General features: G+C 46.2%; 1 protein-coding gene across 3 annotated transcripts in view; it reads left to right on the top strand.

Annotated features, from left to right (window-relative positions):
• LOC122790711 (von Willebrand factor A domain-containing protein 5A-like) overlaps positions 1 to 13,202 on the top strand; it is a 1,391,420-nt gene that overhangs the window by 1,353,936 nt on the left and 24,282 nt on the right. The gene's annotated exons all lie outside the window — the stretch shown is intronic.

Raw genomic sequence — 13,202 nt, 5'->3', positions numbered from 1 at the left:
TTGCCTCCATTGCATATCCCCTTACTTGCCTTCCTAAAGGTAAGATGCCCGCCAAAGTCAGGTGAACCTCAGATGCTGAGGAAGCATTTCAGCATCTTAAGAATCTTTAGAAATCCACGGTAATGATATCTACAAGCCTTTTATTTTTTTGCATACAGATGCTTCTAAGGTGGGATTGTGAGTAGTCTTGTCCCAGAAAGAAGGGCGAAGGACGTCAGAGCAGAAAGTTGCCTGAGGCATAAACTAAAGAGATACAAAATGTCTGACTATTAATTGGGTCTTAGGGTCATTATGCTACTAGCTATTAGGATGGGAATTTACCCTGGTTATGGATCTTGCCCAATTGCAGTGGTTGCTTCAACGAAAGCAGACAAAATCAAACTGTTCAGACAGGCCCTGGCACTACTACCATTCTATTTTCAGACTCAACACCATCCTGGTGTTCACCACTTCAATGCTAATGGTCTGTTGAGGGTCTACAGGAGTTCCACGGACCTTGAAGTCCTTGCATTCAAATTGGGGATTCATGTGTAACATAGTTTGGTGGTTGCCATGAGAAAAAAGCTAATTTTTGCACTTAACAGTTGCATTTCTTTGTATTAATGACAGTGAGATATGTAATATTAAGTTTACTTGCTTGCTTTGTTGAGGAAACTACCTGTTCTATACTTTATACATAATGTGATCTAATATAAAGTACAGGATAACACTATCCCTTTAAGGGAAAATACCTTGAACAGAACTCAGAATGGCTCCAGGTATAAATCTGCACCTATATAAGGTGAAGAGGAAGAGATAGAGAGAGAGAGGGATCACTTTGATAGAAGGTCCAGAAGAGTCCTGGGGCATTCCCATGTGAAGGAAAGATGAGCTAAGTCCACAGTGTTTACCTGAGACAGGGTCAGTCCAAAGATATGGGAACATTCTGGCAATAGAAATCCTATTTAAATCTTGAACAGAGTCAATTTTGTGAGTAACTTTTAAGTTCAGTTTTATTGTCAGCAGCAAAGTTCCATGTCATCAGTCAGCATCAGAGTTCTATGTAGTCAGAAAGTGGTGGCTTATTGAAATCACACTAGTTATTTTCACTTTTTCTTTTATTGGCAAGGTCAGCCTGAGGTTACACATTTTGTACAAAAGAGCAGTTTTTTACAGAAAGTTATATGTGTCTGCTGTGTAAATTTCATATTGTTGAATGCAGTGGGCAATTTACTGAAGTTCTGATTCCATCTGTGATTGACAAGTACATTTGTAACATTTCCTGTTAACAAATGATGAATTGTTTTGCCTTTACCTGATGGTACAGTGCTGTAGTAACAAAAGTTCCTGGGTCATCCCATAGTCTACATAGGCACACCAAGAGTCGTTATCAGTGGTACAAAGAAAAGAAAAGAAGCCCCTGGTTTATATGATAAGCTACTGCCAAGGGTATGATAGTGGAAGCCAAAATGATGACTCACCTGTGAGCCATGTCTCTTCTAATACCCGTAACCAACAAGGACAACCTAGAAGTCTATTTGGTTACTTTTGAATGCCTCGCCAACCAATAAGGATGAGACCAGACCAGATGGGCTCAGATACTTGCAGCTCAGCTCACAGAGGATTCCCTCTTTGCATTTTGCACATACCTAACTCAGACTGCAGTGACTTTGATAAGATAAAGTATTTATTTGCTACAGTAGGAGACACAGCCGAGAGTCTAGCTCTCAGATTCAAGATTGGACTTTTATTAAAAATAACATGTCAAGTGCACAAATATCTGAACTAAAACATAGAGTAAAATTATGTCTGGACACTGATAGTCTAAATAGCAAGGATACCAACATGGAAATCATTCTCATAGATTCAAGTGAACTTTAACATCAACTGGGTCAGGGTGTGGAGTTAAAATGGCTGCTGTCCTACAGGCACTGCAGCTTCCTAGCTCTATCAAAACCGTTATCCGAATCTAATATTATAGATATTGAGCTCGCTTTTTTCAACAAAATAAAACCTGTCTGCTATCAAGATTAACTCACCCAACCCACTAAACCACTTAAGAACAGAAGAGACATCCTGGAAATGTTAAAACAGAGAGGTGACTTGAAGCCCTCCAACTCTGTCTGAGGAGTCCATGTTCCTGCAGGCTTTTCGTGCCCGGCCATCTACCTCTTGGGTGACCCCGCCTGCCAACGAACTCGTCCAGCTCATCATGCAGCATGCATGGAAGAACCCTGATTCCATTGAGGCGATCCCGTGGAAACCAGACAAAATTCTGCCCCTCCTGCTGAGAATCCGCTGTTGTCCAAAGGATTACCAGTTGATGCTATGGTGGTGGCGGTGGCCATGAAAAAGGACTTGGCTGAGGAAAGTCCCGCTGTACACCCACCCAACAGGGAGTCCCAGGCAGTCGACAGACCTGGGAAGCGTGTTTTTGCATCAGAGACCTTTGCTATATGGTCCCTGAATTATTTGGTACATTTTACGAGGCTCCAGAAGGGCTTGATCTTCGAACTCTCTGGGACACTCACAGGACAGTTGTCTGACGAGATCAGGGACAAAGTGGCCTCACAGCTAGCAACTCTGGAATCAATATCCAACTCATCCATGAGGTTTCTCTCACACGTGACAGAAGAGGCGGCTAGAGCAGCGAGTTCAGGCATTGTTATGAGAAGTCATGCCTGGATGCGCATCTGTGACTTCACGGATCCCTTCAAATCTTCCTTTCTGAATGTTTGCATCGAAGCTTCATCCCTCTTTGGCTCCAAAGTGAAGGACATGCTAGCCGGGTGCAAGCAAGACCGAAAAACCTTGTCTGCCATAGACCTACAATTTTCCAACCCTCAACGTACCTTCTCCAGGAATCAGAGGAGTGGGAAAATGTGGCATAAGAAATCTCGGGGTCCTTTCCATGCTACACATGGTGATGATACCCCCACAGGCAGAGGGGGTAACAATTTTGGAAGATGCCCCTATAGAGGCAGAGGGGGTCCTCACAACCAAGGCTCTATGGACTCTTTCTCTAGTCAGCCTTATCAGCGCTCCTGAGGGGTGGCCTGATTGCTTACCTCTGGAAGCAGTCAGGAGTCGTGTCTCTCTGCACCAAGCTGCCTGGCACTCTGTCACCACCGATTGTTAGGTACAGAATATTATCACCAGAGGTTACACCATTCCCCTTTCTTGTCAACCAAATTTTCCAGGAAAACTTCCTGACATACCACCCAGTGAAAGGGAAGCAGCAGCTTCAGAGATTATACAGCTGTCTCAAAAAAGAGTCATCCAACCAGTCCCACCAGACCAGCATGGATCCGGATTTTACTCTAGATTCTTTTTGGTGCCAAAAAAGACAGGGGACCGGAGACCCATTTTGGATCTCAGCAGCTTAAACAAGTCTGTCACCCAAACCAAATTCTGGATGGTCACGGTTCAGTCCAGCCTTCCCTTTTTAAGAGAAGGCGATGCTCTATAGATCTCCGGGATGCATATTACACACAAGATGGACAAAAGCTCCAGGAGTCTGCTTCACTTTCAGCTAGGAGCCAGTCATTACCAATTCCATGCCCTGCCATTTAGTCTCTACAGCCCCCAGAGTGTTCATGAAATGCATGGCAGTAGTAACGGCTCACTTGAGATTAAATTCCAGGTATTTCCATATCTAGACGACTGGCTCCTTACCACCCTCACCAAGCATCTTCTGGTAACTGCCCCACAACATACTCTTTCTCTGGCAAAATTGTTGGGAGTAACGATACAGTGGGAGAAATCAAATCTTATCCCTACACAACAAATAGAGTTGATTGGAGCAGTGTTCAATACTCGGTCCTGTCTGGTATCACTCCCTCTTCACAGACTCCATCAACTCAGGCTTCAGATCCGAATGATTCTTTCTCAAACATTAGTCCCTGCAAGACAAGTTTTCAAAGCTCTGGGTTCTATGGCCGCGTCAGTTCCAATAGTGCGTCTAGCAAAGCTACATATGCAAATTCTGCAGTGGCTCCTTCTGTGTCAGTGGTTCCCAAACTGTCATCCCCTGGATTACAAGATTCGAATAACCAACTCTTGCAAGCAGGACCTCCTTTGGTGGATGAAGCCAGATGAAGATCTTTAGAGCTGACCTTTTCAACCCTCCCAGCCCACAGCCATTGTGACCATGGATGCTTCCCTGATCTGGTGGAGGGGCATTTTCAAGGAAAGACTGTCCAAGGCACATGGTCCACCTCGGAGGCCTACCTGCATATCAATGTCCTAGAACTGAGGGCTGTGCTGTTAGCATTGCAGGCATTCCATGCAGCTCTCCCCTCCAGGACGATTGCAGTCCAGTCAGACAATATTAATTATAAACATTACTCTCCTAGTCTCTACCACCAGGCTGACCCCAACATGTACCTGCTCTATAGAAATAACTATTCCACAATATATCTTTTTGTGATAACATATCAGCTTCAGTATACAATACCTCCAATCTTACTATGTAAGGGACATCCCAAACAATACTACTACTCTTAGTTCTTTTAACTATTTTTTATGAGTAAAGAATAGCTGGGAGCTTAGTTGATGCGTTAGGAAGTTATGCTATTTGCACTCTGTCTACTTTGTTTTAACTTTAGGATTACAAGTTATTAAGTAAATGCACTTAAGAAATCTATTACTATATCAACCCTGTCTTAGTCTTAGATCTCTAACAACTACTGTCCTTTTCTCTTCCGGGGTTTGTAGATTTAAGATTAGGCACATGTATGTTGCAGGAAGAGAAGTATGCCATTGTCCTATCTTATTCTATCACTTTACTCTCTTTGTTCCTCATCTCTTTTTCCTAACAATCCCTAAATGTGTACATAATTATGTGGACGATTCATGGTATATTAAGAGGATTCAAATAGAAAAAAAGGAAACTATTATAACAGTTGGTCTTTAAATCTAAAGCTACTCTAACCCTCTTCAAGGAAACATACATACTTTCTGAACAATGGAAATCCTCCCAGAAGAAAAATGGATCAGGACTATCATAGCCTCTGGCAAAAGGCTAAATCGCGCAGGAGTAGCAATTATTATTAAAACAAACTTCCAAGAAGACATTATAAATTGTGACATGGACCCTGACGGAAGGTGGTGTTATATAACAACTAAGCGTTCCTACCTAGATAAATGCATCCTGATATTGAACCTCTATGCTCCTTGTGTTAACCAACACAAATTTATTATGTCAGTTTACAAAATACTATCTGCCTTCCCCTATCACTGCTACATCTTAGGAGGGGACTGGAACTCTGTCCAAGACCCTGAGTTTGACAGATCAAACCCTAAAACCAAACACAATAAATATGCTTCATTAGCTGTTATGGAACTTAAAAACAACTTCAGTCTATTTGACCCTCATGTTTTCCAATCTAGCAACACCCTCAAAAACAAATTCACCTTTTGCTCCCATTGTCACAAGACCTGGTCCAGGTCGGACCTCTTTTTAATCTCTAACGTATTTTCTAACTTTAACAATTCCTTCTATACTGAACCCAAATTTCTTTCTGATTATTCTATGATTTCCCTGACTATTGATTGGTTTAATAACCAACATATTAACAATCGAGTGTATAGCTGGGTATTAAATTCTAACCTGTTAAGAAAAAAAGAAATAATACAAGAGATTGATACCATCCTAGATCAGGCATTAAACTCACTAGACCTCAACCAACTACCTTTTGACATCTATTGGGCTTCTATCAAGTCCATAATCAGAGGCACGTTTTTAAGTAACTCCTCATACTATAAAAAAAAAAGAATCTCCAGGGAGAGTCTACTCTTAAAAATAAAATCATCAATCTTGAAACTGAACTTCAGTCATGACATTGAAAAACAAATAACCCAACTGCAGCAAAAACTATATGCTCTCAACGCAGAAAACTTACCTTACCAGGAAATAAAGACACTAACAAACTATTCTGAATGGTCCCATATGCCATCCAAATTCCTGGCAAGACTAATCAACCAAAGCAAACTTTCTTCGACTATAACAGAGCTTCCTTACCCAAGGGAGACTCTATCACACTAACCAAGATATTATACATTATTTAAAAATCTGTATACCCACTCCTATAGCCCACTTAATTTCTCCCCAAAGAAACAAGACTTGGAAGATTTCTTAAATCAATTAGATTTCCCCAAACTCAATCTAGCTCAACAAAAGTCATTATCAACCCCCATTACCTAACAAGAAAGTATTATGATAATCACCAAACTTAAACTTAATAAAGCTCTGGGACCTGATGACCTCACCAAGAATTTTATAAATCCTTTGCCCAAAAGATATTTGCCTTTAACTGCATTACCGATAATGGAATAAGCAACATACATTTAAATGCCTCTAAAACGATTCCCATCCCCATATCAAACTCTGATCTCAAAAATCCATAAAAGTATAGACCTATTGCCCTAATCAATCTCGATATGAAGATTTTTGCTTCACTATTAGCCAGTAGAATCAAACCCATTATCCCGATTGTCTCCTCTGAACAATCAGGATTTATACAACATAGACAAACATTTGATCTTACCCTCATGTTTGATACTATGATTACTCTCTAACCATACCCGTATTCCAGTATATACCCTAGCCATTGATGCCTCAAAAGTTTTTGAATGACTTAATGTTGATTTTCTTCTAAATATTGTACCACATACCCACAGTTTTTATACATGCTATCAAAACACTGTACTCTAATGCCCACATTATCCTACAAATGAACAAAAATCTATACTCCCTTATTGACATCAAGAATGGTCCCAGACAAGGCTGCCCAATGTCCCCTTATTTACATAATCTGTATATTGAACCACTGATATGAAGTAGGGAGTTCATTTGTCAGCAACCTGTGGTCTTGGATCCGATATCAGATCCAAGCCGGCAACTTGTTTCATGCTAATGGATCCGAGCTCCTAGCTCCTCCCCTCACCCATAATCCCCTGCTAACCCTCCATGACTTCAGATCTAGTTTGCCGCGCTTGTGGATAGCTGGATTCCTGTGAGCTCGTCTAGTACTGGGCAGTTAAGTTTCTATTTTCTGTCAACTTTCTAAATTTTTCACAAAAATTTTTAAGTTTGTAAGTGTTAGGTTCCCTTTAAATTAACAATATTTTCTTTTAAGTCGTTTTCCCTCCCTTCGCTGGTCGTTAGAGTGTGTGTGTTGGTGTTGTGTTTTGGGGCCTGTGTGTGTTACTTACTTTTCTTTAAGTATGGCTGAGGCCCCAAAAGCCATTTTTTCTAAATGTACCAAGTGTGGCCATAAGCTCTCCCTGGCTGATGGCCACACTCAGTGCGTTCGGTGCCTTGGGGTTGAACACCTCACCTCAGGCTGTACCATTGGTGAAGCGTTCAACCCCAGGGCACTGAAAGAGCGGAGGTCGAAGCTGGTCTTGGCGGGACTTTTACCCCCGGACTCGGCTCCGGCCTCCGCTGCTCCCGTGGCTCCACCACAGCCTGTGGTTGCTGCCATTCCTGCCCCCCTTCCTCTGTCCGGGACTCAAACTCCCGCTAAAGTGTCGGAGGACAGGGAGGCCAGGAGGGAGAAACGGAGGGAGAAGCACCACAAGCGGCAGGCCGAGACCTCCGTTTCGGCCCCGCCAGCTAAGCGGGCTTCTCCCTCCACTGCTTCTAGGTCTCCTCCTCCTCGGCTCCGATCCCCTTGTTTCTCCCCAGGGCCCGAGGAGGAGGCTCGATCTCCATCGAGATCATCGAGGCGGCATTCCAGGCCTGCCTCTGTGACCTCTTCGAGATCTACTTTTAGTATGTCCGATGCAGACTTGGACCAGATGATGCGAAGGTTCATCCAGGCCCAGCTGCAGATGGGAGTGCTCTTGCCCCCCCCCTTTAGGGGGGGAGCTCGACACCCTTTTTCCATCCTATTGCTCCTTCTCCGACCCGCTATCTGGGTTCGGAGCCGAGCAGCGTTGGAGCCGGGGGTGGGTCGGCGCTGACAGTACTTGGTACTTCGGATCCGACCCTGCCCTCGAGCCTGTCGGATCCGACCTCTCGGAGCCGTGGCCCGAGCTTTGGATCCGAGGGATTCAGTGTGCCTTCGGCTCTGTCCAGGTCGGAGCGCACTGGTCCTTCGGATCTGATGGTCTCTGTGCCGGTTCTAATCCCTTCATCGGATCCGAGTGGGAGCCGACTTTCGGATCCAAGAGAGAGTGGTTCCCCCTCGGCTTTCGATGTTGTGGAGAGGGCTCTGTTTGTGGAGAGGGCTCTGTTGAGAGCATCCGGACCCCCGGTCCTTGTCTCGGCTCCTCCCTGCACTCCCTCTCTGCTGGGCCAGGCTTCCATCACCCGGCCAAAGGGACAGCCTGCTTCAATGTCCCAGATGGTTCCATTGGAACAAGATGTTGCTGGCGAGGCCTCCTCGGACAGCCCCCCCCGAGGAAGTGCCCTGCAAGCATAAGTGCAAGAGGAGGCACGTGGACTCCCCTGAGTCCTTAACCGAGGACACGGACTTGGAGGAAGGGGAAGGCTCCCCAAGATCACCCCCTGAGGATGTCTCCTTTGGAGACATCATGGAGATGCTGAGGATCAGAGGTGGGTGGTCTGCCCCCAAGTCTTCCTCCGATGAGTCCGTGTTTCTGGAGGCATTCAAAGCAGGCCCGTCTACCTCTTGGGTGTCCCCTCCGGCCGACTCCCTGGTGGACCTCATTACCACCAGGGCGTGGAAGGATCCAGACACCGTGGAGCCAATACCAAAACGCCCGGACAGAATACTTAGTCCCCCCTCAGACCGCTCACACTGGAGTAAGGGCCCCCCGTAGATGCCACGTTGACGGCGGCAGCCACGAAAAGGGAATTGGCTCAGGGGAGCCCCTCAGTCCATCCACCGAGCAAGGAGTCCCGCTCGATGGACCGGTTAGGGAAGCGAGTTTTTAGTTCAGCGACCTTCTCAGTAAGGTCACTGAACTATATGGCACATGTCATCAGGATGCAGCGGGATCTTATCAAAGAATACGCTGCCTCCCCTCCTGAGTCCATGTTGGCGGATGACAAGCAATTGTACTCCACCCGAATGGCCACTCTGAGATCAATTTCAAATACCTCTATGCGGCTATTGTCCCATGCCACAGAGGGTGTTGCTAGGGCTAGCGGAGCAGGCCTAGTCATGAGACGTCAGGCCTGGCTCCGTCATTGTGACTTTGTGGAGCCTTTTAAAGGTCTTTTGCGAACGCCCCCTTTCGATGGTTCTGCCCTTTTTGGCAAAATGGTTCATGAGACACTTGTCCGGAGCTAGAAAGACGGGAAGACGTCTGCCATCGGAGTCCGCTTCTCTGCTCCCCAGCGGTCCTTTTCGAAGAACCAAAAGGGTCAGAAGAAGATGTGGTTCCGGAAATCACAACATTCCCAACCCGCTCCGGACAACCAGTCCTTCTGTGGCAGAGGAGGACAGGGAGGACGCCGCCCCAGGGGCAGAGGGGCTCCGAGAAACTTTGGGTCCAGAGAACTTTTCTCTGAATGGCCCACGCAGCAGCCCTGAAGGGTTGCCCGGCTGCTCCACTCTGGAGGCAGTCGGGGGGCGCTTCTCAGAGCACCTAGCGGCATGGGAGTCCATCACGACAGACCGCTGGGTGCTTCGCATTATATCCAGAGGGTACAAAATACCATTACTCCATGTCCCCAAGTTCAAAAACCTCCCCGATGTACCACCCGATCAGAGGGAGGCCGCAGCCGCAGAAATTCAGCAGCTGCTAAGAAAAAGAGCCATCCAGCCCGTCCCCCAAGACCAGCTCAGATTAGGGTTCTACTCTAGGTTCTTTTTGGTGCCAAAAAAGACGGGGGACTTGAGACCGATTCTAGACCTTTCCCACTTGAACCTGTCAGTAACCAAGGAAAAATTCTGAATGGTCACTCCTCAATCTATTCTCCCCCTTCTAAGGGAGAATAATTGGATGTGCTCTATAGACCTCAAGGATGCGTACTACCACATTCTAATGGACAGACAATCCAGGAGGTTCCTCCGCTTCCGGCTGGGAGCCAGTCACTACCAGCTCAGGGTCCTTCCCTTTGGCCTCACCACAGCCCCCAGGGTGTTCACCAAGGTATTAGCAGTGATTGCGGCCCACCTGAGACTCCAGGGAATACAGGTCTTTCCGTACCTGGACGACTGGCTCCTGACCGCCCCAACAAGGCATCTACTTTGCTCAGCCAGAGACTTCTTTCTCCGCCTAGCCCCACAGTTAGGCATCACCATCAATGCCGACAAATCCCTTCTGGCCCCGACACAAGTCATAGAATTCATAGGAGCCAGAATAGACACCAGAGAGCTACGAGCCTTTCTAACTTCCGAGAGAATCCAGAATTTGCAACTCCATGTGCGGGCTATCCTCCAATCAGAGACTTCACCAGCGGAATTGGTCCTGAGGGCACTAGGCTCCATGGCGGCAGCGATTACGCTCCTTCCATGCGCCTGTCTGAACATGCGGGTACTGCAATGGACACTTCTAGTGCAATGGTCTTTTCTATCCCTTCCTCTTCACCACCCCATTGCTATCAGCAAGGCTTGCAGGAGGGCTCTTTTATGGTGGCTCCAAGCCTCGGACCTCCATACGGGCCGTCCCTTCTGCACCTCTCCCCCTCTCGCCACGGTGACCACGGACGCTTCCCGCCTCGGGTGGGGGGGCATTATTCAGGCAGGACGGTCCAAGGCACGTGGAACGACACAGAGACCTCCCTGCATATCAACGTTCTGGAGATGAGAGTGGTGCTGTTCGCGTTGCAAGCACTTCAGGATCTCCTCCCCATAGGAACGATTGCAATTCAGTCGGACAACATGTCTGTTGTCTGGTACATCAACAAACAGGGGGGAACCAGATCTTACCCTCTATGCCGCGAAGCCATGAGAGTGTGGGAATGGGCGATCTCCACCAACCGCTTTCTGATTGCAACGCACATTCCGGGATGGACCAACATCCTAGAGGACAAACTCAGTCGCATCCTTCTTACCCCGTACGAGTGGTCTCTCAATCCACTAGTAGTGAAGCAGATATTCGCAATATGGGGGCAACCCTGCTGCGATCTTTTTGCGTCTCCCTCAAACACCAAATGCGGCAATTTCTTCGCTCTAATCCCCCCTCCAGGGGAAACTCCAAGAGACGCTCTGGTGCATGCTTGGCCACCCGGTCTACTTTATGCCTACCCTCCTCTACCCCTGATGCTGCAACTCTTACAGAAAGCCTCGCAGTTGGGGAGCAGGATGATCCTCATTGCCCCATTCTGGCCTCGGCAAATTTGGTTCCCTTACCTGTGGTCTCACCTTGTGAATCCACCTTGGATTCTGGATCCCAGTCCGGATCTCATCTCCCATCCGTCGAACTTACCAACCCCAAACCTGGACAATCTGAAACTGACAGCTTGGTTGCTCCAGTTCCACTCCTAGTTAGGACTCCCGGTATCTCTTCACCAGTCAAAGCCATCCTTGTGGCAGCGCATAAGTCCTCCACCAGGAAAGTGTACCGCAGTAAATGGAAACGTTTCTCCATCTGGGCGGAGCATCATGGTCTAGATCCCTTTACGGCTCCTCTTCCATCCATATTAGACTTCCTAACCGAACTCTTTCAGGAAGGTGCTAGTTGTTCAACTGTCAAAGTGCAATTGGCAGCCATATCACATTACCATGTGGGACATGATACAGGGCCTTTGATGTCGGCCAAGTTGTGTAAAACCTTTCTCAAGGGCACCTTCTTACTTAGACCCCCTATAAAAGAAGCCGTACCACCATGGGATCTTTCACTAGTTCTTCAAGCCTTGACTGCTCCACCTTTTGAACCTGCTGCTTCAGTAGATCTCAAATTCTTGTCTTGGAAAACAGCATTCCTTGTAGCCATTACTTCAGCAAAAAGAGTTTCGGAGCTTCAAGCTCTTTCTGTGAAGCCTCCTTATTTGATCTTTCACCCAGACAGAGTGTACCTCAGGATCAATCCCTCTTTTCTTCCCAAGATAGCATCAGAAACCAACATAAATCAATCCATAAATTTACCAGTTTTCTTCCCTAGATATCAGAATAAGGGAGAGAGTACAAGCTGCACTCATTAGATGTTCATAGGCAGCTTCGCTTTTATACTCATAGAACAGCTGGTCATAGACAATCCGACCAGCTGTTCGTTTCCTTTGCCAAATTTAATTTGGGGAAAGCAATTTCAAAAGTATCTCCATCACGCTGGATTTCTCAATGTATCCTATTGGCGTATCAAGCCTCTGGGAGACCCGCAGTTCGTGCACATTCCACTCGTTCCATCTCTACTTCTGCGGCCTTCAAGTCTAGAGTTCCATTGGATGACATTTGTTCGGCAGCCACTTGGGCTTCATCTCATACCTTTATTAACCACTACAAACTGGACGTGATTTCTAGAGGGAGAGTATCCTTTGGCTCTGCGGTGCTTCGCAATATCCTTCCATGATGGCCACCCAAGGTTCAGGTAGCTGGGGACTCTGTCCCACAGGTTGCTGACAAATGAACTCCCTACTTCAGATTTAGAAGTTATGTACTCACCATAACGTTCCATCTGAGTAGGTAGCTTCATTTGTCTGCAACCATCCCCCCCTCCTTCCCCCTGGCCTTCTTCGGATCTGTTTTTAGTTGGATACCCATTTTTGGGTATATATTGAGGGGCAAACTCGATCTGAGGTCATGGAGGGTTAGCAGGGGATTATGGGTGAGGGGAGGAGCTAGGAGCGCGGATCCATTAGCTTGAAACAAGTTGCCGGCTCGGATCCGATATCGGATCCAAGACCCACAGGTTGCAGACAAATGAAGCTACCTACTCAGATGGAACGTTATGGTGAGTACATAACTTCTAATTTCTTTTAATCTCTTGGAAAACCTTCCATCATATTCCTAGTCTTTTCAGTACCAAAAATTGCTCTTTTAGCTTTTGCTGACTACCTAAATTTATACTACTCACTGCCCAACTCAGATCTTCAGAAATTGTTAACCTCTGTTGACAACTACTCATTATTTTTTAACTACAAATTTAGTCTAGGGAAAATAGCTATCTTTTCTGTAAATTCATTTGTCAATTACCCACCTATTCCTTATCCTCTGGAGTAAAAGGTAATCAATCCTTAGGAATATTTTTTCACAAAACCCTAAATTTTTTTTCTAAACAATATCACAACACTCTGGTCTAACATACAACAAGACCTTAACAGGTGGGTAAAACTGCATTTCCCACTCCTTGCTAAAGTAGCCATAATC

Source organism: Protopterus annectens, chromosome 16.part0 (genome assembly GCF_019279795.1).
Source record: "Protopterus annectens isolate FY-2018-M chromosome 16.part0, PAN1.0, whole genome shotgun sequence".
Taxonomy (NCBI): Eukaryota; Metazoa; Chordata; order Ceratodontiformes; family Protopteridae; genus Protopterus; species Protopterus annectens.
Note: the sequence above shows the minus strand (reverse complement) of the source record. Positions and strands in the feature narration are given on the sequence as shown.